Source organism: Anomalospiza imberbis, chromosome 5 (assembly GCF_031753505.1).
Source record: "Anomalospiza imberbis isolate Cuckoo-Finch-1a 21T00152 chromosome 5, ASM3175350v1, whole genome shotgun sequence".
Taxonomy (NCBI): domain Eukaryota; kingdom Metazoa; phylum Chordata; class Aves; order Passeriformes; family Viduidae; genus Anomalospiza; species Anomalospiza imberbis.
The window spans coordinates 5,333,369-5,358,404 of NC_089685.1; the positions used below are offsets into that span (position 1 = coordinate 5,333,369).

Genomic DNA, 25,036 nt, shown 5'->3' on the forward strand with positions numbered 1-25,036 from the left:
CCATAATTAACACTAGAGAGACACCAGATTTAACTATCTGACAGATATTTATTTAAAATACCTTCTGCTGAATATATTAACATTTCTGTATCTACTTTTTTTAAGCAGCTTTGAGTTCTGCAATAAAATCAGATCCAGAGTTTGGTTATGTTAATAGCCTTGCTTGGTGGTATAGATCAATTTGGAAAAAGCAATTAATCAGTCATCTGCAATATAATTGTATGTGTTTACACTGTAAAATGTTTTTAGCATAAAAACATATGAGTCACATCAATATCACTTAAACTGGATAAATTGTGAGAGGAAGTTTGCTGCAAAGGAGTATTTAATGCTCTCCACATACGTTTATATTTATGCATTAACTGAGTCCTTTTCCTGAGACTCTGCAAAAAGGCAGGACTGAAAATAGCTGCTACCTATGGAACTCACTGGTTAGTGAATGCAGTTGTGCCACTTGAAAAGAAGGCCTAAGTGCATGAAGTCTGTTTTATTGCTGACTCTTTTGCTAGAAAAGTCTTTGTGTCCATTCTTTATTCAGATATAATAGACTCAAAGAATCACAGACCATCCTGAGTTGCAAGAGATCCACATGGATTATATACACGAAGATGAATTTGGAATAGAAGAATCTATTATAGATATGTTCTAATATTATTATCACAATATCTGGGTAGTTTCATATCAAACCTTAAGGCCCTTGGTTAAGATCTGCTATTTATTGTTCAACTTCTCCTAGGGAAGAATCCAGTGCGACATGCAAGGCATTGCTTTGAGAGGGTTTTATTTTGTTTGGGTTTTGTTTTCCACATATATGCTGGGGTCTGACAAGATGAACACTGTTTTCAAAAACAGCCAAGTTGCAGATGGAGGAAATTATTTGTTTGTGGTATTCTCTATCAAAGAATTGCCACAGATAGATAGGGTTTACTCAAATATTAGAGTTATCACCCAGTTCTCTGATTTAGCTGGGTAATAAGTATATACTCAGGCAGCAAGACAGCTTGCTGTTGGCTATGTGTATCATGCTCAAAAGTACAGAGGGATCCCAACAAAGCCACTTGTAATTTACACTCACTAAATTGGATACAGATCCACCTTTTTTTCCAACAGTAGTCTAGAATAACAAAGGTTTTGGGAAAAATGCCTGGTTTTGGTTGAACGTTTCTTCTTGCTGGCTATCTGCCACCACAAACACAGAGGGGATATAATAACAGTCATTTGGAGTTCTGTAAACCTTGTCATCTGAGGACCTCAGAACGCTTTCCAAGTGTTAATTAAATCCTCACAACATCCCTGTAGCCATGCATAGCCGATTCTAGGTTGCTGGGCTCTCCCTGTGACCACAGTGCCTCACTGACTCTGCTGGTCTGGGAGGCTTCAGACCCTTTTGCACCACAGGCAAATATTCCATCCCAGCCACAGCTCTGCCAGCCCAGACTGGCACTGTGCTTCCCACCTAACTCCTTCAAAACAAAATGAGAGGAATTTTTCAGAGAAGCTGAACCCCAAGACTGTAATTGCAGTGGAGTTTTAAAGCATCTTAACTTGTTTTCTGAGGATAATATTTTATTAGCAACTTCAGACTCAGCAGCTTAAAAAAGCACTCAGGTCAGTACATAGAGAAATCACTCCTTAGAACTGAAAAAGCACACAATACCTCCCCATGTTGCTGACTCCAAGCAATAAAAAATCATGAGTTCACTCCAAAAAGTTATTTTAACAGTCTTTTTGTCTGCAGGCTTTTTGCTCCCTTCCCAGTTCTTGAGATATTACAGTTTTAAAGTTTCTTGAGGTGAGAAAAGATTTTTTCCCACAACCATAAAGAAATGAAAACAGATATTCTTTTCAAGTCACTGGAGTCATTAAGCTAGGGAAAAAAATCCAGTATTGCAAGACCTGATACAAAACCATCAGAGTTAAAAAAGTTGCTTGTTTACCTCTTTAACGCAATATTATTTTCTCTTGTCAGTTCTGAAAAGACACTCATGCCCAAACCCTGTGCAGAAAGAGCTCTTTCTCTCTTACTGCAGTCTAATAATCATCTTGCAATGTGTCTTTGAACTTACCTGTGATGATCTCACACAAAATTCCATCTGAATTCTGGTTTAATTTCTTCCCCCCTCCCGTGCATATTTCTTTAATTTACTGTGCGTGTGGAAATAAGCCCTGCACTATGCCCTGTGGAGACACAGGAGTTTCCACAGCATGGAAGATGGAACTAGAAAAACTTTAAGGTCCCTTCCAACCCCAGCCATGCTGAGATTCTGTGGCTGCAGCACACACAGAGCTGTGCCTTGACACCTCCTGTCAGGGCAGCTTGTGTTCTCAGCTCTCATCATCCTGTGTTCAGATCCCAGTAAGTCACCTATGCAAGCACCACATGCAGATAACACTAAATATTCTCCAGGCAACCTCCTAGTTTCTTTGCCTTGAAATATCAGTGTACAATGTTTTATAACACCAATAGTGCACTCTGAAAGACCAGTAACTCCTGTCTGCCTTGTGACCACAGAGGAAACTGCACAAAATTCTCCTACTGTAGAGCAGAGAATGCAAGAAGTAGCTTTAAAATGGATCATTTGGATGTCATAATAGCCCCAAAGTAGTAGCCTAGAGATCATTTGCCCTGCCAAGATACTTCTTCAGGCTGTATTGCACATGCAAATCATAATATTTCTTCTGTGTTCAGCAGAAATCTGTGCAAACTGAAGGGGGTCTGAAATTGTTCTCTATTCCAGTTTATAATTCAAGACAAACCAAATAACAAGCTACATTTCCAGAAATTGCTTTCTCTGACATTGTTGTGATGAATAAGCTTCAACAGTGTCACATAGCACCTTTCTAGGTTTATAATTAGTCACAAACCACTAAAATATGTATTGTCTAGAAGCAAATACTACTTTCTTTGTATTGTCTCTTGGTGATTGGCATGAAAGTTATGAAAGTCTCACTGGGTAACAAAATATAACACCTAAACATCTTGATTTTCTTTTAAGGGCTAATATAATTTTCAATTCATGGTGTTGTATTTTTGACTACGGCAAGGTCCTCCAAACTGTCTTAGATAAAGTTGCAGAAAATTTTAGTTGTGATTTTTTTCCCAGGGAAGTTTTTCTTGGAAAACTCCAATTCCATTCATCTCTTACACCACATCTAACACAGTACCTGAGAGCCTTCCAGCATCTAGTAATACAACTAACTTTTTCTGTATGTTTTGTGTTCACCCCCCGTCAGACTTACAGGTCTGAGGAAGTAGAGCGCTTCGCAGTGTGCATGTACAGGAAAAATTATTTAGATTATATATTTGTTACTGGGGCAAGCTGAAGGAAACATACATTGCACGTGGGGCTCCTGCTCCTGTGGGATTGTGATTCAGATATTATACATTAATGAGTGTCCATCTAATTGATGCAACCCCCAGATGTAGCTTCTCAGACTTTTCAGACTGGAGCATCATTAGTAATCACAGTCTTTCTCATAACATCTTCTGTTGGTCACTATCTTTTAAATAATGATTCTCAATAAGCTAAACAGCTCCTAATTTATTCTCCTAAGGCAGCCCAGATGTGCTTTCCATCATCCTTTTTCCTTACCTAGTTTATGACAGGCCAAGTGAAAAATCCTGCTTTTCCCTGTAACTCTGCAGTGCTCTGACCTCATCCTTCCTATTTGTTTCTCCTTCTGGACAGTCTTAAGAAGCTCCAAGGCCCAGCTGCTGAAAACAACCCCTACAATATCTCCCACCACGTTATTCTCTAGGAACTATTTAGTGGAAACATACTCATCTAGGTACTTAAAAATGTTAGCATAAATTCACCAAGCAGAAATTGTGTCAAAACAATCTAGATGCCACCCACCAGGGATGGGAAAGTTTGGGGACAAAGGGGAAGCAGTTGAAAGCAGATCTTTTGACTTTTTGTACTGGTTTTGACATTGCTTTATGTGATGTTCTCACAAGGAAAATTAAAAGAGGGAAGAGGAAAAATCATTTGAGTTATTCATCAACAGTGATTTGTTATAAATTAGAGTGAGACAACATGCAGAGTTTTCAGGGAGTTCTGCTCTGCTTTCAATTGTATTGGGAGTCTCCATTAAAACCTCAGCAAAGGAGTAAAGGCTGCCCACTGAAACTACAGATGACACAGCTCCCAGAGGGACAGCAACCACTCCAAAGGACAATATAATACCTACAAAAAAATCTCAGTTGCAGTTCTTTGGCTAGTTTTAGTTCTTCTGGAAAGATCCCAAAGAGTAATGATGGCAATGTATAAACTTTTCCAGGTTTATTTAACCTAAACCCAAGAATTCTAAGGGGATATGGGAAGTTTTAAAGGTATAAAAGGCTATTAGAGACAGAAGCTGATGCAGTGGACAGAACAAGGCACCCCAAGCTTACAATATTATGGCCCAGATCCAAAAGTTAGTCAGGAATCTCACACCACTGACAGACTGGTGACCCTCTCTAAGTCCAGGTCAGTACTAGGAACTATTTAAGTCTCTCCTGTTCATTATAGCATCTGAACTGTATCACTGTCCTCTGTTCCATTTCATGTCCCAAGAGTAAAAACAGACAATTCCTCTTCTAACCTATCACAAGGTTGTGCAGGCTAGAAAAACCATGCATGAAACAATGGATCTAGTAAATACAGTCTATAAACCAATATATAGGTCTCTTGACAACTTTACACCACTTTTCAACTTTGATCATAATTTAAAAGGTGGCACTTATGTGTATCCTGACTGCTCTCTTTTCAAAGTCTTGTTTCTCATGAAAAAGATGTCTTTGAAGCTAAGAGCCATCAGGGTATTGCATTAATGCTATATTGACTCAGCCTTCATCCTTCCAAGGTGTATAAATTGAGTTGCATGCAGGCAGAAATATGATGAGACCTTTCAAAGGAGATATCTGTGTGCTCATTATCATCACTATTACTCCATGTGTCCCAGAAAGACATCATTGTGGGACATAGTAAAGCACAGAAATGAGGGACTTGGGAGATCAGACTGATGTTCCTGTCCTGACCTTGGACACGTAATTTTCCCTTCCTGTGCCTCAGTTTCTGCTTTTATAAATTAAGATAATGATACTTTGCAGACTGCATTAATATCTGCAGATGAAGAGCATTGCCTGAGAGACAGCTATTGCTATTATCTTTATAGGTATTTTATTTGGGCAAAATATTTTCCACCCCTAACTGCCAAGAGTTTGCAGCTTCAAACAGGAAGCAGAAAGCTTTATACTCTTTCTAGAGAAGCAGAGACACACAAATTGAGCACAATTCCTTTGGTCACAATGGAAATTTGTAGCTAAATTGAGGATCCAATTTGCAAGTCATTGTTTTAAGCATAGGCTTTTTCAGGTGTTCTCCCTGGACATTAAAGATTTAGTGGGAGTTTTCATGAGAGTGGATTTGTGCCAATATCCATGACTAGAATTTTTCCCTTCCTCTCAAGTTGTGCAGGAAACTGTTTGCTGATTGTTTGCTGGCCTGACACCCTAGAGGTGACTATAGAGGAGTAAAGTTGCACAGGATGTAAATTATACAGACCCTTTCATGCTTTGAAACAGCAATCAAAATCTTACACAGCTTTTCCAAACATTTATTTGAGTGGAAAGTGCACAAGAAAGAAATTCTGCACCTGCTGCAAGGTGCCAGGGGTTTAGAAAACCCCAGGGACAAAGCATGGCCATCCAGATGAGAGGGAAGATCAAATTTTGAAACTGGGTCAATAGACTGGGGTATAAACCATCCCTGTTTTGCACAGAAACTTCTTTTCATTGTCACTCTGACCAAGGGGCAAATCTGGCACAGTGTAAATTGTTACATTTAGCTGCAGTTATAACCACATTACACACCTTTCCTCTTTGCTGCTCTGTCACCTCACCACATCTTTCTCCCTACATCCTTTGTTTCTGAACTTCTTTTCCTCCACTTTTCATTCCCCAGTGCTGTTCTCCCTTTGAAATTTAGTGGGCCAAGCCCCATTCTGTTCATTAGAATAATAATCAATGTCTGAATAATATCATTGATAGTGAAGTATCAGTATAGCTCCTCCCACAGATTAAGCTAAGACTGGGGGGCTCAGATTTCTGGCTCGCTGTTTCAGACTGTTTGTTGACGTGTGTGAATTCCAACAGGCTGAATATCACCATATGCTTTATTTGCATGGAAGGTTACATTCTCTTTGAAGGCTTAGGTCTTGGAGGTCAGATAAATATAGCAACTAAGTGGATCTCAGCCAGGAACTCCAGGTGGGCACCAGTACAGGCTGAGGGTCCTGGTGGCAGTAAGCTGCTCAGGAGCCCTTGTGGCCAAGAAGGCAAATGGTATCCTGAGGTGCATTAGGGAGAGCATTGCCAGCAGGCTGAGGGAGGTGACCCTGCACCTCTACTCAGCCCTGGTGAGGCACATCTGGAGTGCTCTGTCCAGTTCTGGGCCTCTCAGGACAAGAGAGACGTGGAGTTCCTGGAACAGGTCCAGTGCAGAGTGACGAAGGTGATGAAGGGACTGGAGCCTCTCTCTGATAAGGAAAGGCTGAGGGACTGCTCAAGTTCAAGAAGGGGCAGCTGAGAGGGGACCTCACCCATGTCTATCAGTATCTGCAGTGAGGTGTCAGAGGATGGATCCAGGCTCTGCTGGTGGTGCTGAGCAATTGAACAAGATGCAAAGGGCAGAAATCAATGCCCAGGAAGAAACTGATGCCCAGGAAATTCCACCTGAACATGAGGAAGAACTTCAGTCCTGAGCAGTGACCGAGCACTGGAACAGATTGTGCAGAGAAGCTGTGGAGTCTCCCTCCCTGGAGATATTCCAGAACTGTCTGGACACAATCCTGTGCCCTGTGCTCTGGGATAAGCTTGCATGAGCAAGAGGGTTGGACCAGATGAGCTACTGTGGCCCCTTCCAACCTGACCCATTCTGTGGTTCTGTGATTCTGTAAAAAGGTCTAGAGAGCTGAGAGAAGGAAGTCTAGGTGAAACACCCCTCTTCTTGGGGCAAGTGACTGAAACATGTATTCAGACAAGTTTTCAAGCAAGCTGACTGAAACACGTGTTCTGATTTTATTGCTAAAAGCTGTGTGGACATCCAGTATAAATATAAGAAATGTCCTTTAGGTTATTTAAATAAATAAAACATAATAATAATAAAACAAAACCCACCTGTTTTGGCACAGTTACAAAATGAAGAGGAATGAGTAAAGAGTATTTACAGGCTTTTAATAACACAATGTTGTAATTTAGGTTTCCTTTACAAAATAGTTCCCAGTATCTACTATCTCATGATAAATAGAAGCTGTATTGCATGACACTTGTGAACAATGGGTGAAATGGATATTAGAAAAATCTCATTTATCTTCTGCTTTATTCTGTGATAGAGGTCCTTGTCACCATGGCTATTATGTGACTAGCCCCAGAAAGGCCACATCATTAGTTTTCTTTATCAAGATAGCAAGGTCTCCTTTAAAGGGACAGCACTTAGATTTTAGATTCAAATGGAAAATAGATTTCATTATGTGAATGTTCCTATCTCTTTTTTTGCTGCTAAAAAACATAGGTTATTTCCACAGCTGTCAACCTGATGAAATTAACACTCCTGTGATGAGGAAGTTGTTCCTGGAACAGAAATTTTTAAAAAATGGAATTTTATGAGCAGTTTGCTTGTATTTGTCTCATACATTTCTTTAGAGCATGCTGCATTTCTTAGCTAAAAAAACACACTAAGGGGAAAAAATAAATGAAAGTAACTTTCTGTATATCCTGTAAATCTATTTTCCCTTTTGTCTTTTTCACTCACAAATACATCTTCCTCTTGTCTGACAACCACTTTGAAAACTTTCCTCTATTGCCACCAAAGCAACCGTGTGAGTGTCAACAAATCTGTAATGATTTAGACTATGTCAAAGGGAATTCAACATTTTTGTCTCTTTTCAAAAATCTTAATGACAGGTAGATAAAGTTGGACAACACCATCTCTATTTGCTTTCTCTGAGTTTTGATGGGTATTTTTCATTGAATAAAAAAGCTTTCTCCCCTTCTGCAGCAGGCAAAACAGGGGAAGAGTAGCTGCAAAATCTGATAGTGCCACATAGTTGTATTAACTGTGTCTAGTTCTCTGCCTAATTAAGAACATTTTGGATTTAATGATATAGAAGATAAATTATTACAAAATAATGCTGTTTTTCCTTTGTCCTGAATGATGATACAATAGCAATTAACTCTCAGGATACTCTCCTAGCTTTAAATAGGTGATTAAAAACACCCTCTCATTTGCTCACTCAGTAAAGGAGAGCCTTAGAGGCAAAAGGACACTGGATCTGTCAATACTATTAGCTGACTGTATAAATCCCAAAGACTTCTTTAACTGCATTTTAAATTAGGAAAAAAATTTTAAATGCAAAAAATAATTAAATTAATACAACATGAAGGTTAGGAATTTTATGGCACAAGATCAGGAAATGAAAAAGATAATAAGGTTCCTTCAGTAATAATCCAGTATCAGGGGTGTGTATTCAGTGAGTAAGCTGAGTGATAAATGTATCTGAATACACCGAAAATATCCTCAAAATAATGTGCCAACTACATTTGCTAGGAAATGATTAGGAATGGGGAGGTTGAAAATCCTATCTATCTTGTATTTAGCATTTTGAAAATTAAAGAATTGAAATGACATTGTTGTTTTTTCCTTGAAGTTGTTGCATATCCTACTACAAACCTTCTGGGAATAGTTTATTGATGTGTAATGTCCACTAAAGAACAGGAGCAGTCATGTTCCAGAGGTTTGCTATGAAACTACCAACAAGAAAGTAGAGAGTAGTACTTCAAGGAATCTGCCACTTTAACATCAGAGTTACAGAGGTAAAAGACACCAGGAAAGGAAGATAAAATAGATCACCATAGTGCACGGATAGCCAGGGACACTGAGCCCCTCCTGCCTGGAATCCCTTGGATAAATTACCTGCAGACTCTTTGATCGAACCACCAGGGCAGAACTCCTTGTTAGGTCATTTATGCCTAAAGTGAGCTTGTGCTCCTTCAATGCCAGTTTTGCTACTCCCCTACTATGGGTAATTTTCCTTTTGGAAATTGCTCAGTGCCTAGGAAATAAAGAAATCTGAGATAGGAATGGGAAATAAAGATTCTCTAGCACTTCCTTTCTCAGTCTGTTGCTACCTTTCTAGTCAAGCAGAGGTTTTCTCAAGGTGATTCTTTAATTGTAGGGCGCTTAAAAGTCACATTCCTATTCCTTTGGAGCACAGTCCTCTCTTGAATATATTTTGTGCCAGCAAATGCCCTGTCACATCAGTAACACATTTCACATTTTTTACTACATAGTGTTGGTCAGCATGCCAGTAGTAATGGATGCATAAGAGCTGAAGAAATCAAGAATCACCTGAACTTACAATAATTTTTAATTCCTGATGGAAACTTCCTTTCAAGGCTCTGGATATTAGTTTTGGCTCAGGCCAAAGCCTCAACAGCAGCAAAAGAGCCTTAGGAACTCTGGTCTAAACAGATAAAGTGGGGAATAAAAGCTGTGGAGGTGGAATACAAATGTGGAAAGATGAAGGGAATAGCCTAACAAGTAAAGATGATGGCAAAGCTGGGAATAGAATCAACATCGCTAACTCCCAGGTCAGGGCAAAATCTAGCAGTTTTGGTGGGTGGCCATACTGGGAACCCATTCAATTTGTTGATCTACCCCAAGAAGTTCAAGACTGGGGGAAAAAAAAATCTGTGTTTAGAAACACTTGTTTGAAATAATAATGCCATTGCATGGGGGGAGGATATTTTAAAAGTCACTATTACCCAGTATTGCATACATTGATCATCCCCATGGTCTGGACAACCAGCACACAGACCAGATCGTATAAATACCATAAGTACTCCATACATAACAAATATTTATCTATTTATCTTTCAGAATATTAGATTGATCTCCTCTGAACTTTGGACTTTTAACAATCAAAAATTTTATTACTATCCCATTCATAGCAACTGCAGACATACCAGGGATACTGCTGATGGAAAGACCAAGACCTTATTTATTACACCACCTGTGTACTCTTGAGAACCCTATAATTGAAACATTACACATCGATTCACCTTTTGCTCATGATGTATTGTAATTTCTCAAGGCTAGAGTTTTCAATCATGGATTTTCAGAGTTATATGAGTGAAACATTTTTAATCTATTCTGCTATAAGACAAGCTGGTTCTTCTCAAGAAACTCTCACTCTTTCCCACTTATTTTTTATTTCATTAAAATGAATGTTCTAAAAAAATTCCTTTTTCTCCTATTGTCTGGTTTATTCTTCAATGAAATGTTGCTACAAGGTTTTCTATTAACCAGTAGGGTTCAATAGTGTAGAGGAGCCATTAAGGACTCCAGCACTGTACATCTTGTTTCCTCTCCCTCAAAGACCCCTAAACTGATATATAAAGTAATCTTAATGATAATCAGACAATTTTTTTGAGCTTCTATTCACCCTGGCTATTATTTTTTCATATTTCATCACTTTATGCTCATTAATTGCTAGCTAAAAACCCTACTGAAAATCATGTCACCTCCTGTAGGAATAGCTGGGGACATTACACGAAGTTATAGAGGAAGTTACTCACAGGTGAGAAGGTTACGCTTAAGTGTTTCAAACACTTTGAAATCTACTAAGGTAGATCAAGTTAAGGAATTATTATTGCCAACGATTTTGACTGGAAAAAATTCTCTGAAAACATCTCTTATTTTTGAGAAGGGGCATGTCATTCCTCACCTAAATTTCCTGGCATCATTTCCAACTCTTAATAAAAAGGAGTTCCAGAACACTGCCTCCATATTTTACATATTTAAATAATGAATGTCTACTGAAAGAATGCACAAAAATTATTCTTGGCTTTGGTTACTAGAGAAGTTAACATAAGCTACTTAGATTACTATTATAAAACTTCTATTCAAATGTTTTTACTAGTGTAAGTCCATATTGAGAGTTTGATCATGAATGGCTTTTGTTCTTCAAGTTCTTCTTGACCTGCATAATCCTTTGGTTTGAATTCTTGAGGGGAAATAAAAGCGCATTAAAGAAATGCTCTGTATACAATTAATTTTTCGTTATTTGCATAATGAAGGAGTATTCCTTCCTATTATGCACTGATTTCTTCTTACACTGAAATTTTTTCACATCCAAAAAATATAGAAACTTGAGTCACCAAGGTCTAAAGTTTGACAATGCGTTAAAGTATTTTTACTGCAGTAATTTAAAGTAGGCTGCACCAGTTGCTACTTTTTCTGTCAACCAGAAGATTTTTCCAGAAGGAAAAAAAAGGAAAAAAATACACCTTGCCTCTATTGCTGACCTATTAACGATTTCCCAGCTGCCTTCTATTAAAAAAAAAAAAAAAGAAAAAGGATTTAAGAAAATAAAAACTGAAGGGAAGTCTAAAAGTCTAAAACAGTAAAGACAGTAACAGAGAAATCCACATTCTGCTGAAGAGATGACAAGGTATTTCAAATTTTGAAGAATACTCTGCTAACAAAGTAGCAAAACTGGACTGAGGAAAGGCTGGAGACCATTAGCATGTCCATAGTGGCATGGAAATCCCTCCTGCCACAGAGTGCCCCTTTTTGCCTTCTAGAGTTTATCCTGCTTAACACTGTTGGTGACTGTTCTGCTGTTAGTGATGAAGTTAATGGTTCTGGTATCATTAGTTAATCAGGAAAGATTCCCATTTTCAGATATCCATATTCATTCTCGTAGACGATTATTCTCGGGAGTTTTATAATGGTTTGTAGTCATCAGCTGATGGTAATTATAGAAGAAAAATATTTCAGATGAAAGAGAGATGGAGATTGAGTGGATAGAGCAAGGTCACTGAAGTGATTTGGGGATTATTTTCCCAGTCCAATTCCCATCTCCCATCTCGCAAAACATATTCATCTGCAGGATGTATACTTCCTTTAAAGACAGAAGGCATAAATATTACTGTACAACTTTTCTTTTACTATGGGAGTGTGGTAGTGTACTGCCACCCTCTGCTGGAATATACATGGACCAAGCTATTTCTCCACCTCCCCATATCTATTCAGAAAAAACAGTATGGATTGTGTTGTATTTTCTTGATCAATATAGAAAAAACCTAAAGAACGTGGAAGGTCAATTTGATGTTAAGCTTAAAAAAATCAGAATTTGTTTGTAATAAGTTTTATTACAAGACTTGTATACTAAGTACATTAAATTCAATTTCTACAACTCCTACAGAGGAATTTGGTCAGGGAGCTTAGATGTTACTGGTTGCAGAGTTGTGCTCCTCTAGTCAATCATGGTGATCATGGTGAATGCACTCAGACAAACATACAGTTATGACTTTCTGCAACACTTTTAAACTCTTCTAGAGAACCCTTAAAATCAGAAGGAGACACAAGATCGGCTACTGTCCTTTCTTTATGTGAACCAAGGTCCATCTGGTATTACTCAGGTTATAAGCCAGAATTTCCTACTTTGTAACAGTGGAATCAGTCTTTTGAGTTACAAAGGCAAACAAAGGGTGTGTTGAGATGGGCAAGAGTAAATTATTTAAACAAGATCAAGAGATCAACAACTTTGCTTATATATGTTTGCTCTAAAGAGGTACAGCAAGGTCATTTTCAAGTGCAGGAGATGGAACTGAGCACCTCCACTTCTGCTTGCCCACTTTGGTGGTTTACATGCAGATGAACAATGCTCAGTCCTGTCCAAGTGCCCAACTTCTCCAAAATATTCAACACCAACAGGTTGAAAACCACAATATCACACTGAAATCTTACTTTTGCATCATCACTAATGTGCAGGATGAGTTCAGCTTCTAAAAAAAAAAAAAAAAAAAAAAAAACTGAGCTATTAAGATTAAATTGTGACCATATGGGAGTTACAAGAAGGTCTCAGCACAGGAATATTCCATCATGCTAATTGATTACTGCAATATGCTGCACATGAGGGGAAGGAAGGCAAAAGAATGTTATGAAGATGTTCCAGCAGGTCTTTGAGTAATGTGGATTACTGAGGATTTATTGCCAAAGAATTTACTGCTTTTATTCACATTTGGCTCTGATTTAAGGATCTGATCCAGACTCTTGAAACAAATGGTAGACAAAACCTTGACTGTACTTGAGCTAGGATCTTTACAAAATGAAGTTAACTGCTAAAAACAACAGCTTATTTAGAACAATCAGATTTTTGCACCTGGCACTCCATAGCTCTTGGACAACACTGACTAAAACAATTCTGTGCTAGGATATTCCCATGACCACCTAAGGTTTTTTTACTTTTTATTTTTAACTTGGAATTATATTAAGTAAACCAAAATAGAAAACATTAGTTTGGGGTAATCACCTATCCATAAAGTTTTGTTCACATTCACTTCTAATTTATCTCAAATCCAGGTTGCATTCATTATTATTTCCATCCAAAAAAATGCCTTCCTTCTGTGTTTGAACCTCAGCTACAGCCAGAAGAAAAAAAAAAATAAAAATTGAGACAACTATTGTGTAAGCAAGGGAAAAACCATGATGGTTTGGGAGGGAAAGTGTAGCATAAAGAGAGAGTTAACATTAAAGCTCTGTATTTCAACGTCTTCACAATAATTTGGAATTTAAAATCAATTCAAATTACTGACATGAGAGAGCTTTCAATGAAATCATGGAGACTGGACTTATGAGGCATCTGTGCCATAAACTGAAGCTTAACTGCATTACTGTGCTCAAAGTGCTGAATTAAAGGGAGTCAGAAGGGGGACAAGGGAGGAGAGACAAGAGGTATCGCCTCTAAAACCTCTATAAATCTAACCTCCCTCCTTCCTGCTGACATCATTAGATTCCTACTTTGCCACTGAACAGTCTCAGGTATGGCTTTAGCATTTGACAAATGAAGGCAATTTGAGGGTTTTATACTTGTGGATACATTGTAGAACTTACTGTGGGACTTAAAAGCATTTTTCTTGTAAATCAAATATTACCTTGGAAAATAACAATACTGGCAAATGAAACCAGTGAGGTGCCACTCAAAGCTACAGTCCTGCTTTAGTCATGTTGCTATTTGAGAGTCTAAAGCTTTTAATCATGCCAGACTGCCACATTTTGGGTTAAATTTCATGGGCATTTGCAGATATTATTTTGGTCACTGGAGAGTTGACTTACTATTACAATAGAGATTCTATTGCAGTCATGGAAATTTTTGCAGCATTATTTTTTAAATGAACTACAATGACTGTGAAGTTCAAACATACCTGAGTTCATATGTGACAAAGCTAATGAAAAATGGATTTAATTTACAATGATTTTGTGACTTTTGTTCTTCTATATTTGGTCTGTGTGGTGTTTATTAGGAACTTATTCAGTATAAAACCAGAACATTTTGATTGCTTAATATCTTCATAGCAATAGCTTGTGTTGACTTTTCTATTAGTGTTCTAACCTTGAATTAATAATTGAATAAATTAATTCATACATCTATGCTGTTTTCAGTATCCAGTCAAGGCCAATGTGGTCTTATCAGAGGATACAGGCCAACAATTAAATGCTTAGAGATTCATTCAATAAGGTAATTCTTCATTTTTCAGATGAATTATCAAGAAAATACCCATGAGATACCAGTCCAAACTATAAAACCAAGGCCATTAGAAATTAGTCTTGAGCTTTTTCCTCCTAGGTTTCAGGAGAAGCCTAAGGGCTGGCAGCAAACATCAAGGGTAAGTTCTGTTCCCATCCTCTGCTCTGCATGTATGCAGTTACCTGGCATGGGAAGGTTTATAAAGCAAAAGGGGCAAATAATATATATAGCAGACAATTGTAACCAAACAAAATCAGAAAATGGCACCAACTACTTGCTATTAGAAATTAGCACTGCAAAGATGTGCTTTACTTTCATGAGCAAGAGTGATTTTACAGAGTGCACTGCATGAAAGCCTAAGCCTTTTGAATATTCCTTCAGCAGTAATACTCCTCCTGTTGACAAATCTTTTAAATACCTTAGGCAAGCATTACTTCATGCAAATCAGATTTTCAGAGGTGCCGTGAGAGAACACATGCATCAGACCCAAATCCACTGGGATGCCAGGGATAAACCCATGTTACCAAATCATGGGAAGATCAGAACTGGTTTTAAGAAGCAGTCTTCCTGGAATGCAGATTCATTTCTCCATAACACCATTTCCCAGACAGATCTATTTCTGAGTATCAAGTTTTTAGTCCATCTTAGTTTGTATTTCTGAACCCATGACTGTCAGCCACATATTTGAAAAGCCATCTATTTCTCAGGCATTTAAACTAACCTGTTCATGGATATGCATGGCTTGTAAACCTCCTTCCATATACCAGTCTTAATGAGATTTTGCTCTTCAGCCTTCCAGTAACGGGCAAAACAATCTGGTTTTGTGACTCTGGTGTGTCTGCTTCGAATGTGAAATAGGCTGGCACATTTCTGTCTCTCACTTTTGTATCTGGGTGAAAATTTACGTTATGCAAGGAGAAGCACATTTGAAAATCAGTTTAAAATCAATAATAAAAATACTTTCATCTAACTGTTCTGGATTTCATTTATTTTCAGGTGTGTGTAAGGATAAAAAATTTACCAGAGTGCCAGTCTAGAAAATGAAGCTCAAAAAAAAAAAAAAAAATCCCTATCTAACTGTTAACAGCAATTGTGTCCAAAGTAAATTCCACATTTAATATGGACTAGAGGATGTATAGGTAATTTCCAATTTAGGCAGAATGCCAAACAGCACAGTAGATTTTGTATTTCTCTCCAGGTGTGTAAATTGTTAATTAAACAAATTCAATTAGTTAAGTGAAGTATAAAGGACTGTATCCTGATAATGCTCAGCATTTAACCTTTACCTCTAGCTATGGATTATTAGTAGTATGAAATGTCTTTTGTGCAGCCTGAGATCTCATCCCCAGGCTCCCTGGGTGCTGGCTGTGGACATGCTGATGTGACTGCCTGTGCCCAAGGGACTGCATGTGGCTGACACACTTCTGGCCAGCAGACCCATGTAATCTGACCTTCTGCACGCTGCACTCTTGTAAAGGGAGGCAAATACTCTTAAATCACCATCAGGATAGTTTAACACATTTTAATTTGCATTTACAAGAGTAGAGTCAAATTCTGTGGAAGTTTATCAAACAACCTACATCTACTGGGAGCAACACGTGGGCCTTGGACCAGATGATTTCAAGAGGTTCCTTCCACCCTATTTTTTTCCCTGCTATTCTAAGAATTATGTGAGTGACTAAATTGAATCAAAGATTCTCAATCAGTGAACTCCGATGGCCAAAATTAACCAGACTATCTCAGCTGGAGTTATCATCACTATGCTGATGTTTCAGTACATCTTAAAGTCATAGACTAAAGGTTGGAAAAGATCTCCAAGATCATCAAGCCCAAACTTTGAACAAACACCACTGTATTCAACTAAACCATAGCACGAAGTGCCACATTGAGTCATTTCTTGGACACTCCCAGGGAGATAGTGAATCCACCACTTCCCTGGGCAGCCCTTTCCAGTGCTTGACCACCGTTTCAGTGAAGAAATTCTTCTTGATGTCCAACCTGAACCTCCCCTGGTGCAGCTTGAGACCATATCACCAGTGCTGCATGGGGTTGTTGTTCCTCTTGAAAGGAAAGGGATTTCAGGCACCAATAAATAAGTATGGTGCCAACACGAATGGGTTATCTTGAAATACCTGTAGCCCAGACTAGCTAACCTGTTATGTCCCTGAACTGCATGAAGCTTTTAGTGCTGCTGAAGAATTTCTTAAAGCTCACCTGGAGCAAAAATAAATTGCTGAGGAAGGAGATGTGGGAATGGAGATATTACAGAACTCACTGGTGAAGTAGTGGTTATAGCCCCAAGCTTTATAGGTTTAAATCTCCAGATTTGTTATTGGACTGTATCTGTTTTATGATAACATGATGATTTTTCTTCACAGACTGGTGGTCTCAGACCAGTTCAGAGCAAAAGTCAGACTCTTTTTGTCTGAACTATGAAGGTTGATTCAAACCCAGGAATTTTCTCATCAGACAGACTGAGAAGCCCAAAACAGACAAACTAGAAGTCAGATGACTCAGAGGACTTACTCCTGGACCACTTTCTTATCTCATAATCTTTGAAAATTACAAGTCACATGCCCTACAAATTTAAGCCAAATTAAAATGGTTTTATTATTGATTTAAAAGATTCTAAAACCTTGGAATCAGATGCAGAACACTCACAGAGTGTGTCACAAATTGAATTCATTCTTTTCAAAGAAATGTTTCCATTCAGGAAAAGAAAATCAATTTTTTGAATGTAGTAGGCAGACAGATCAATTTGTTGTAGAGCTGTTCAAGGAATTCTCAGAGTCTCATATTATCCAGATTTAAAACCAAATTGATCTAATTTAATTTTTTAAATATGTAAATTATGCTCTCATCTGATTTCTGATGTGAGTTGGTCAAAGACTGGGACTGCACGACAGGAATCAGTTCACAGATGGTTTGTGGGGGTTTTTATTTATCTTGGTTTAACCTTCATTATGGTGGTATTGCAGAGCCCTTTTGAGAGCCTGGTTCAGTGTGGGCAGGCAAGGAAGGGGATGCACCCTGCAGGAGTTGAAAGGGCACAGCAGACAGACAGGAGGCAAATGGGAAAGACAAGAAATGGATACACATGAAGTGAACAGCCAGTGGGGGAGGAAAAAGGGCTTTTGGTTCATGGCTCGCTTAATTAATCAAGGAAACAATACATAGGCACCACACCAGAAAACTTAATTTTGGGAGCTTTTCAAGCCACAACAATGCATACTCAAACATAAAAATACAAAAACCCACCAGAATAAAAGACATATGCCAATAATTCTGAGGTTAGCATCACTTTTTCACTAATAAAATCTTTGGTAGTTTCACCCTTGGTTTTGGCATGCTCAGCTTGGATCACTTTAACAGGAAAATTCCAGACATTTGTGACACTTGTCATGGTTTACTTTGCCTGCATTTTGGGACTTCCTATCACCAATGTTTAGCTGAGGATTTTCATGGACTGCATATTAAAGTAGGATTATGCTTTCCCTGTCCTGAATCAGAAACCTAAAGCTGATGACTGGGGCAGCCTGAGAGTCTCTACATCACTGTCAAACTTCTTTCTCATATGATCTGATTCTGGAGAGCAGATACAAGGCTACTTTGTATTTAGGCTAATGAATGGAAATTCTCTGCTTTAAATATTTCATATTGACTGAACAACAGTGATTTTTCTGTGTTGCTCATATCCAAATGCTATTCAGTCCCTACGTTCTCCTAAGTAGCCATTGGCTCAGGTATCAAAACTTCTTTTCTGAAGTGGGATAATGCCATCCCTGGAAACATTCAAGGCCAGGTTGCACCGGGCTCTGAGCAATCTGATCCAGTTCAAGGTGTCCCTGTTCATTGCAAAGGAATTGGAGCAGATGAATTTTAATAGTCCTTTCCACCCCAAAACATTCTGTGATTCTGTAATATCATTTTCTTCAATGAAGCTCCACATCAGTCACCATAGGAAAAGTAACAGCACCTACCTCTCAGTACATCAATAATTTTCTTTCCTTGCAGCTTTGATGGGCAAGGCCTGTGTCGGACCTGGGTTATGGCTATCATCCTCTGTAGCTGCATTTTTCTTTGAAAGAAATAAAATTTCATCCAGTCATTTCATGACACCTTTTGAGTTTCATGGTGTTGGTAGCATGATAAGGCTTTGCTTTCTAAATGTAGAGGAGACATCTCAAGTGGGTATTAATAGCCTGCCTAATGTTTTTATCTCATTCACATATAAGCCCCAACTTTGAGCATGTAAATAACTTTCTGAAGTTGGTGTGAATTTGCCTGTGACATCCTACATTTGCTTCAGCCCAATGTGCATTATTGGGGCACTTAATGATTTTTGTCCTGACCATTTTAATGCCCATTCTAACATCTGTCATGCATGAAATTCCTCTTACTGACACACTTATGTGGATAATCTGGCATTTAACTCCTATCTTTACTGAGTCAGGTGCATTTTGCTTTCATCTTTATTCTAAGCCAATATGGCATTTGCTGATTACCTTTATCAATCTCCCTGTGCTGAATTTGAGTATATTCACTGAACAAACTGCACTATAAACAACCTGTTTGGTATGTAGATAAGAACTGGATCCTTGTAATTCAAAATTGTTATTACTTCAGGCCCCAAAAGTGTAATTTAAGATCAAAGCTTGAATTGGCATCATAAATGCAATTCAAATAAAAGGAAAACCTGAATGATTTTCAGATAAATAAAATCAGACTAAATAAATGTAAATCTATAACAATTTAGCTCACATAATTTAGTGTATTTAATTTAATTTTGCATTTTTTGTTAGGTCTACAAACAGAAAGAGCTCAAGGTATTAATCAGCTGAACAGGTGAGAGCTGAGAGTACAAGATTTTCCTAGTTCTTCAGAATTTTATAACAATCACTCGATTTTTCTACTGTATGTAATAGTATAATTATATTATATTATATTATATTATATTATATTATATTATATTTATTATATTATATTTATTATATACCATCATTTTATTTTCCTTCACATAATTTTTGTAGTTCATGTCCGTTACTTCTCATATCTTTAATACCCATTGTTTTAGGTTTAAAAAAATTTAAAACACACACGCAAAAAAGAGTAGGATTAGCAACAAAATATTTTTAGGTAGTAAGAAAAACAAAAAGTCCTACAGTTTGATATTAATTGAAATGTTGATAAGCAATAAAATATACATGATGGACCATATCTATAAACAGCCCCAGTATACTGGTCAGTGTTTTGAATATAATTTCTGCATTTTCTTGTTTTCACTTCAATATATTCTGATGCAGGTAACAAAGTCATGCATGCAACTTTAGCATAGTCTACCTATGGTCATGCAAACTTATCAACAGAATTTAATAAATAACTGAAATGGAATTGTATACTCCCAAATGTGGTTAAATTTTACTTTTTGTTTCTGTAATAAAGATTTAATTACATTTACAAGAGCTAAAGAGCTAGAAGAAAAGCGACAGCTAATATAAGTATTTTCTTGATCATCATTTGATAAATACACTTTTTTCTTCTTTCCTTAGATATTCAGCTCATTTCAACAGAATAACAAGGAGTAGGTAAGTTACAATGATGAATTATTCTTTCCAGTTTCATGTTCTATTTATAGCCTTTTCATTCATTAGGGCTTTTAATTTGTCTTGGGTTTGCTAGTTTTCACACTCCCATGTATTTTTTATGAAATAATTTATTACAATCTATATTCCTTTCTCTTCAAAATTATAATCCAATTACTTTCTCAGTAAACAAGAATTCCTCCTTTTTATGTGAAATGAACTACCAGCCAAAGCAGTTTCTGATTAGACAAGCTAATTTTGAAAGAACAGATAGAATGAAGCAATGAACTGGATAAAAATAATAATGGAGTATACCTTGTTAGATAACAAATGGAACAGACTTTGGAGACAATTAATGCATGAGATATTTAATGCTGAGGTATGTTAAACAAATTTTGTCTTATTTATTTGCTGCTATAAATCATAGCTAGTTTCCTTAAATGACATGCTCTAACCACCCCAGTTACATCATATTTCTGTAAATAAGTGCTGTGTTCTTTACTGGATACCCCAGCACCCTTTGTAGGAGGGCGTGTATATATTTATATATAAATATAGACAGAAAATCAATCAATTGATCCAATAAGGGAAACCAGTCTAACAATGTTTGGGATTAATTTTGCTGGGAAATACTTGGTAATTTCGTTCAGTTGAAAAATATTATCTCTTCTACTTTGGGTTGTCGAATGCGTTACAGACTGAGAGGTCATTACTTGATGGGGTCGATTCTGTTTCAAGTCTTACGCTAAAGTAGCACTTTTTATTGGGTTTGTTGTGAAGAAAGGTGTGTCGGGCCTTGTTCCTCAATTTCCTGCACTTGAATCAATCCCACCTCCTTGAGTCTGAGGAGCAGCTCTTTACAGTCCAGTTGGAATAATATGAGATCACTTATAAGAAAACATCTTCCCTCACTAGCATTGCATCCAACTCAAGTTTAAGAGCCATGAAAAAGTACTTCATTTTAAATATGTGCTATTAAAGATATTAGTAGCATGGTAGCAAAAACCACCAGTACCATGAACAGTTAATCTTTATCCTTGAAGAAGGGAAGGGAATCATGAGTCTTTACCTCTTTCTGCAATCCCTGTAGGTACCCACATTATGCAGATTAAACTGTTCTCCTGTGCTCTTATAACTTGTATGAAACCAGTCCTTCTACTTCTGTTTGTGCTGCAAATTTAAGTTTTATCTAATACTTTAATAATAAAAACTTCAGTGGTGTTTCTGAAGAATTAAAACCAGTCCTCCTAAATGTGTGAATAGGTCTTATTGCAAGGTCTTATTTCATCTGTGTTTCCTGCTTCCTGCTTTTATTTTCCAGCACTAACCACATGGATGGTGATTATTTCTTGGTGAATGGTAACCTATCTGTAAGCCCATCTGATTTTTTTTTTTACTTACAGATACTTTCCCCTATTAACTTTCAGAGATTATGCTGCCAAATCCTTCTTGTCTCTCCTGTCTGGAAATCATCTCTAGCTGCCTTCTCTCCCTTACTCACACAAATTGAACCTTAGTACTGATCCAGTAAAATAACTTCATAGTTTCAACATCCTACTTTACTTATGAATCCTTGCCTAATTCTGTATCATTTCTCATCTCCTCAATTCACAGTCTTCTAATAAGGTCCTTTGATTTCCTCTTGAGAGTTCCTACCTTGCAAGAAAGTCCTTTCTGAGATCATTATCTTTCAGGCCTTGTGATTTCTCTTAGAGTACCCATTCCTATCCTGTGACTATCCAATTTACCAATGGAGATTATTTTTATATAGATTAGTGCCCTTCTGCATTTCAGAAGTCCTTAAAATGTCAGAGAACCACTCTGCCAGAGAACACACAAATGCAGTTACAACTGAATGACACATGTTAATAAATATGATCAAATCTAACTTGACCTGCCTGCTCCCTCTCATTATATATGTATTCATTTGAAAACAGAAGTTAGAGATTAAAGAGTCATCTAGGTTAGTGGAAAGGTGGGTTACAGACACGACAGTCATTGCACGTTTTATTTGTACGTCCTATTTTCATTTCTCATGGGATCTGTTGCCAGAAAAAGACTTTTGCCTTCTCATGTCTCAATCAGATCCTCCAGATGCTTCATACCACAGTCAACTGTGACAAAATTTAGTAATTACTCTAATGTGAGCTTCTGTTTGGATATTATTTCCTTTCTGGCCAGGTGTAAGCCAGGGTTTGGTGCTGCTGCAGAGCAAAAGATTTAGCACACAGGCAGGTTGTGCTTTAAGATTCAGCTGTCTTAGGATGTGCAATGAAGGGATAGAGACAAGCCTTGGAGCACAGATTGAATCTCTCACATGGAAACACCAGGGCTGATGTGTTGCCATTTTAGCCTGAATAAATTGGAGAGGCAAGGGTGGAAAGACACTTGAATGCAGGAACCAGGGTGATGGGACTGCAAGAACCATTGTGAGGAGGAGAAAAAGCGATGGAGGCAGATTGTAACAGCAACCAGCAGTGATTTCAAACTCTTATTTTATCAAAGCTCCTCCAGCATAGCCCTGTGACAGGGCCTGGGGACCAGACAGCTCTCTGAGGAGTGATGGCGAATGATCTAGCCAAGACACAATGAAGGTTTCAAGGCTTGCTTGTATTTCATCAGAAAGCTGAGTAAAATCAGCTCATATCCTGGGAAAATGTTCCGTATTGAAGAACCAGAATTTTCTGTAGGAAGACAAATATTCTGTTGAATATTTTGACCATCCTAATTTTCAGATCTTGTGCTATTTCTCTCTGCTCCTGGACTTGCAGGAATTGTCATTTTTAGTTACGTTTGCACATTGCCTCAACACTAGCTGGAGGCCATAGATTACAGCACAAATAGCCATAGAAATTGAGAGATTTAGGATGGTTTTTGTTTCCTATCCAATTAATGAACCCCCTAACTAATGCTGCCAGAAATTGATTCTGTCACATGACTGATCAGTCCTCAAAAATTGAACCATAATGCAACATTTTAGATGTTTCAATATATTTTTGGTATTGTTGGCATAGAAATACACCACAGCAAAATGTTAGATTGCTAAGTGTAGGTAGTTTATACCCAAGCATAGTACAATCACAAGTGCTGACACTGTTCTCCTCTCTTTTGTGGCAAAGCTGATTTAAATTTAAGTTTGGTTCACACTTTTTAATTCATTTCTCCTTTTAATTTCCTTTTTTCATATAGGGAAAATTATGATTTTATGAAGCTGACATTAAATGATCAAACAATATTGAACAACCTAATGAAAATCTTAAGCAAAAGTCATTGTGAATTAGGTATTTGCTAAACTGACAACACGAGCCTTTGTAAACCTGATATTGTTCTTATGTAAACTCATGAATGGAGACTTTCTCAAATAAATTACTTAATAACATCAGAGTCATTGGCTGAGTAAATATATCCCAGGGGCGCATACTAAGATTCCTGAATTTAAATGTTGAATAGAACTTCATATTTGTCACCTTTACTAACGAGTTTTTCCTTATGAAATCATTATTAGCATGAAAAAGTTAAATTTTGTATCTAATTTCTTGAATTAATGCTGTTTGAAGACCCTAAGGGTTTGAAAGTTCTTTCACTGGAATTCATCATTTACATAATTTTCATAGCCCCAACACTTTGCTCTCTGCTTTGAATGCACATTGTGGGGTTTTTATGCATGAAAGCAGCAACTTCTATTTTTCTCCACACAAAACAATTAAGAGAAGAATAACAGGTAATAAACATTTTTAATCTTTAATATTACATTAACAGTGAAGTGCCATATTTCATGCTTTCACAACCACATTGCATGCTGAATGATGCATTTTTGGTCCCTCACTATGAAGATATTTGATTAGAAAAGAAAAACAATTGAGTTATTTGAGATCAGTGGAGCTTTCCATCATTTCCTGCTTGAGAAACTTGCGAGTGCACAGCAGCATGGCTAGATTTTTAAGCAGACTAGACCATATTTTCTCAACTCTACATTATCATAGTTCAGCCATGATCTATGAATGTTTACGTGATTTTTTTTGTTGTTGTTGCTAATATAGCTTATTATATGGGAGATTTATTCTCTTTTAAGCTGAAACCAGCACAGTACAGTTTCTGACCAAAATATCTCTTGATGCTAACCCCTCCTATGCCTACTGTTATTAATAATAATTTTTATTACTGCAGGTCTTTTGCACTCAGGGTCATGGGCACGTGGTAGAAGTAGGAGATATGTGTAAGGTGGACCCAAACTGGAAAACCAAATTAGCAGCAAAGGGAGATTGAATATCTGCATCCTTTGGGTTTAGCATAACTGCAAAGGCAACATGACAGTCCAAACAGTATTTTGTACAGAAAAACTGAACTTATCTCTGTGTCAGGATTAAACTTTTTTGAAAACAGCCTACAAATATCTTTATGTGGTAGACAAATTTGTTCCCCAGTTTAACAATGTGCATAAGAATTTTAACTGCTGTTCTTTCTATTATTATTATTACTATTATTATTATTATTCCTGTCTGTGTACAGTGGAAGCACTAATGTAAATGATGCAACCAGGTGTGTGGAAAACCTTTGGCTAGGATTCAATGTGAGATGAAGATTCCACTCTTAGGTGTACATTTCTCACCCCACTATGGGTATCTAAAAGGCCATTGTACCCACATAAGATGTACTGACTTTATCAAATGCTTCTCCCTTGGCTGGGATGCGAACACATTTAATAGAATTACTTCTACATTTTCAATATTTAAAGTCTAAATCTGAAGCCAAATGTGATCTTTGAGTTTGATTCATTTGCCCATACATTCACATCTGGTACAATTTAGGAAGCCTAGTGTCATGTACTCATATAATAAAAGAATTTATGCCACCTTCTTACAGCAGCCCCTGGAATT

The 25,036-nt window shown here is 37.4% G+C and overlaps 1 protein-coding gene across 2 annotated transcripts in view; it reads left to right on the forward strand.

Annotated features, from left to right (window-relative positions):
- The window catches only part of CELF2 (CUGBP Elav-like family member 2), a 543,574-nt gene that overhangs the window by 74,975 nt on the left and 443,563 nt on the right, over positions 1–25,036 (forward strand). Inside the window, exons 2-3 of one of the 2 annotated variants that reach the window (XM_068189481.1) lie at positions 19,380–19,422; positions 20,127–20,162. The exons of the other annotated variant lie outside the window; for it this stretch is intronic. The gene's annotated coding sequence lies outside the window, so the exon portion shown is untranslated. The remainder of the gene's footprint in view (positions 1–19,379; positions 19,423–20,126; positions 20,163–25,036) is intronic. 2 annotated transcript variants of the gene reach the window in all.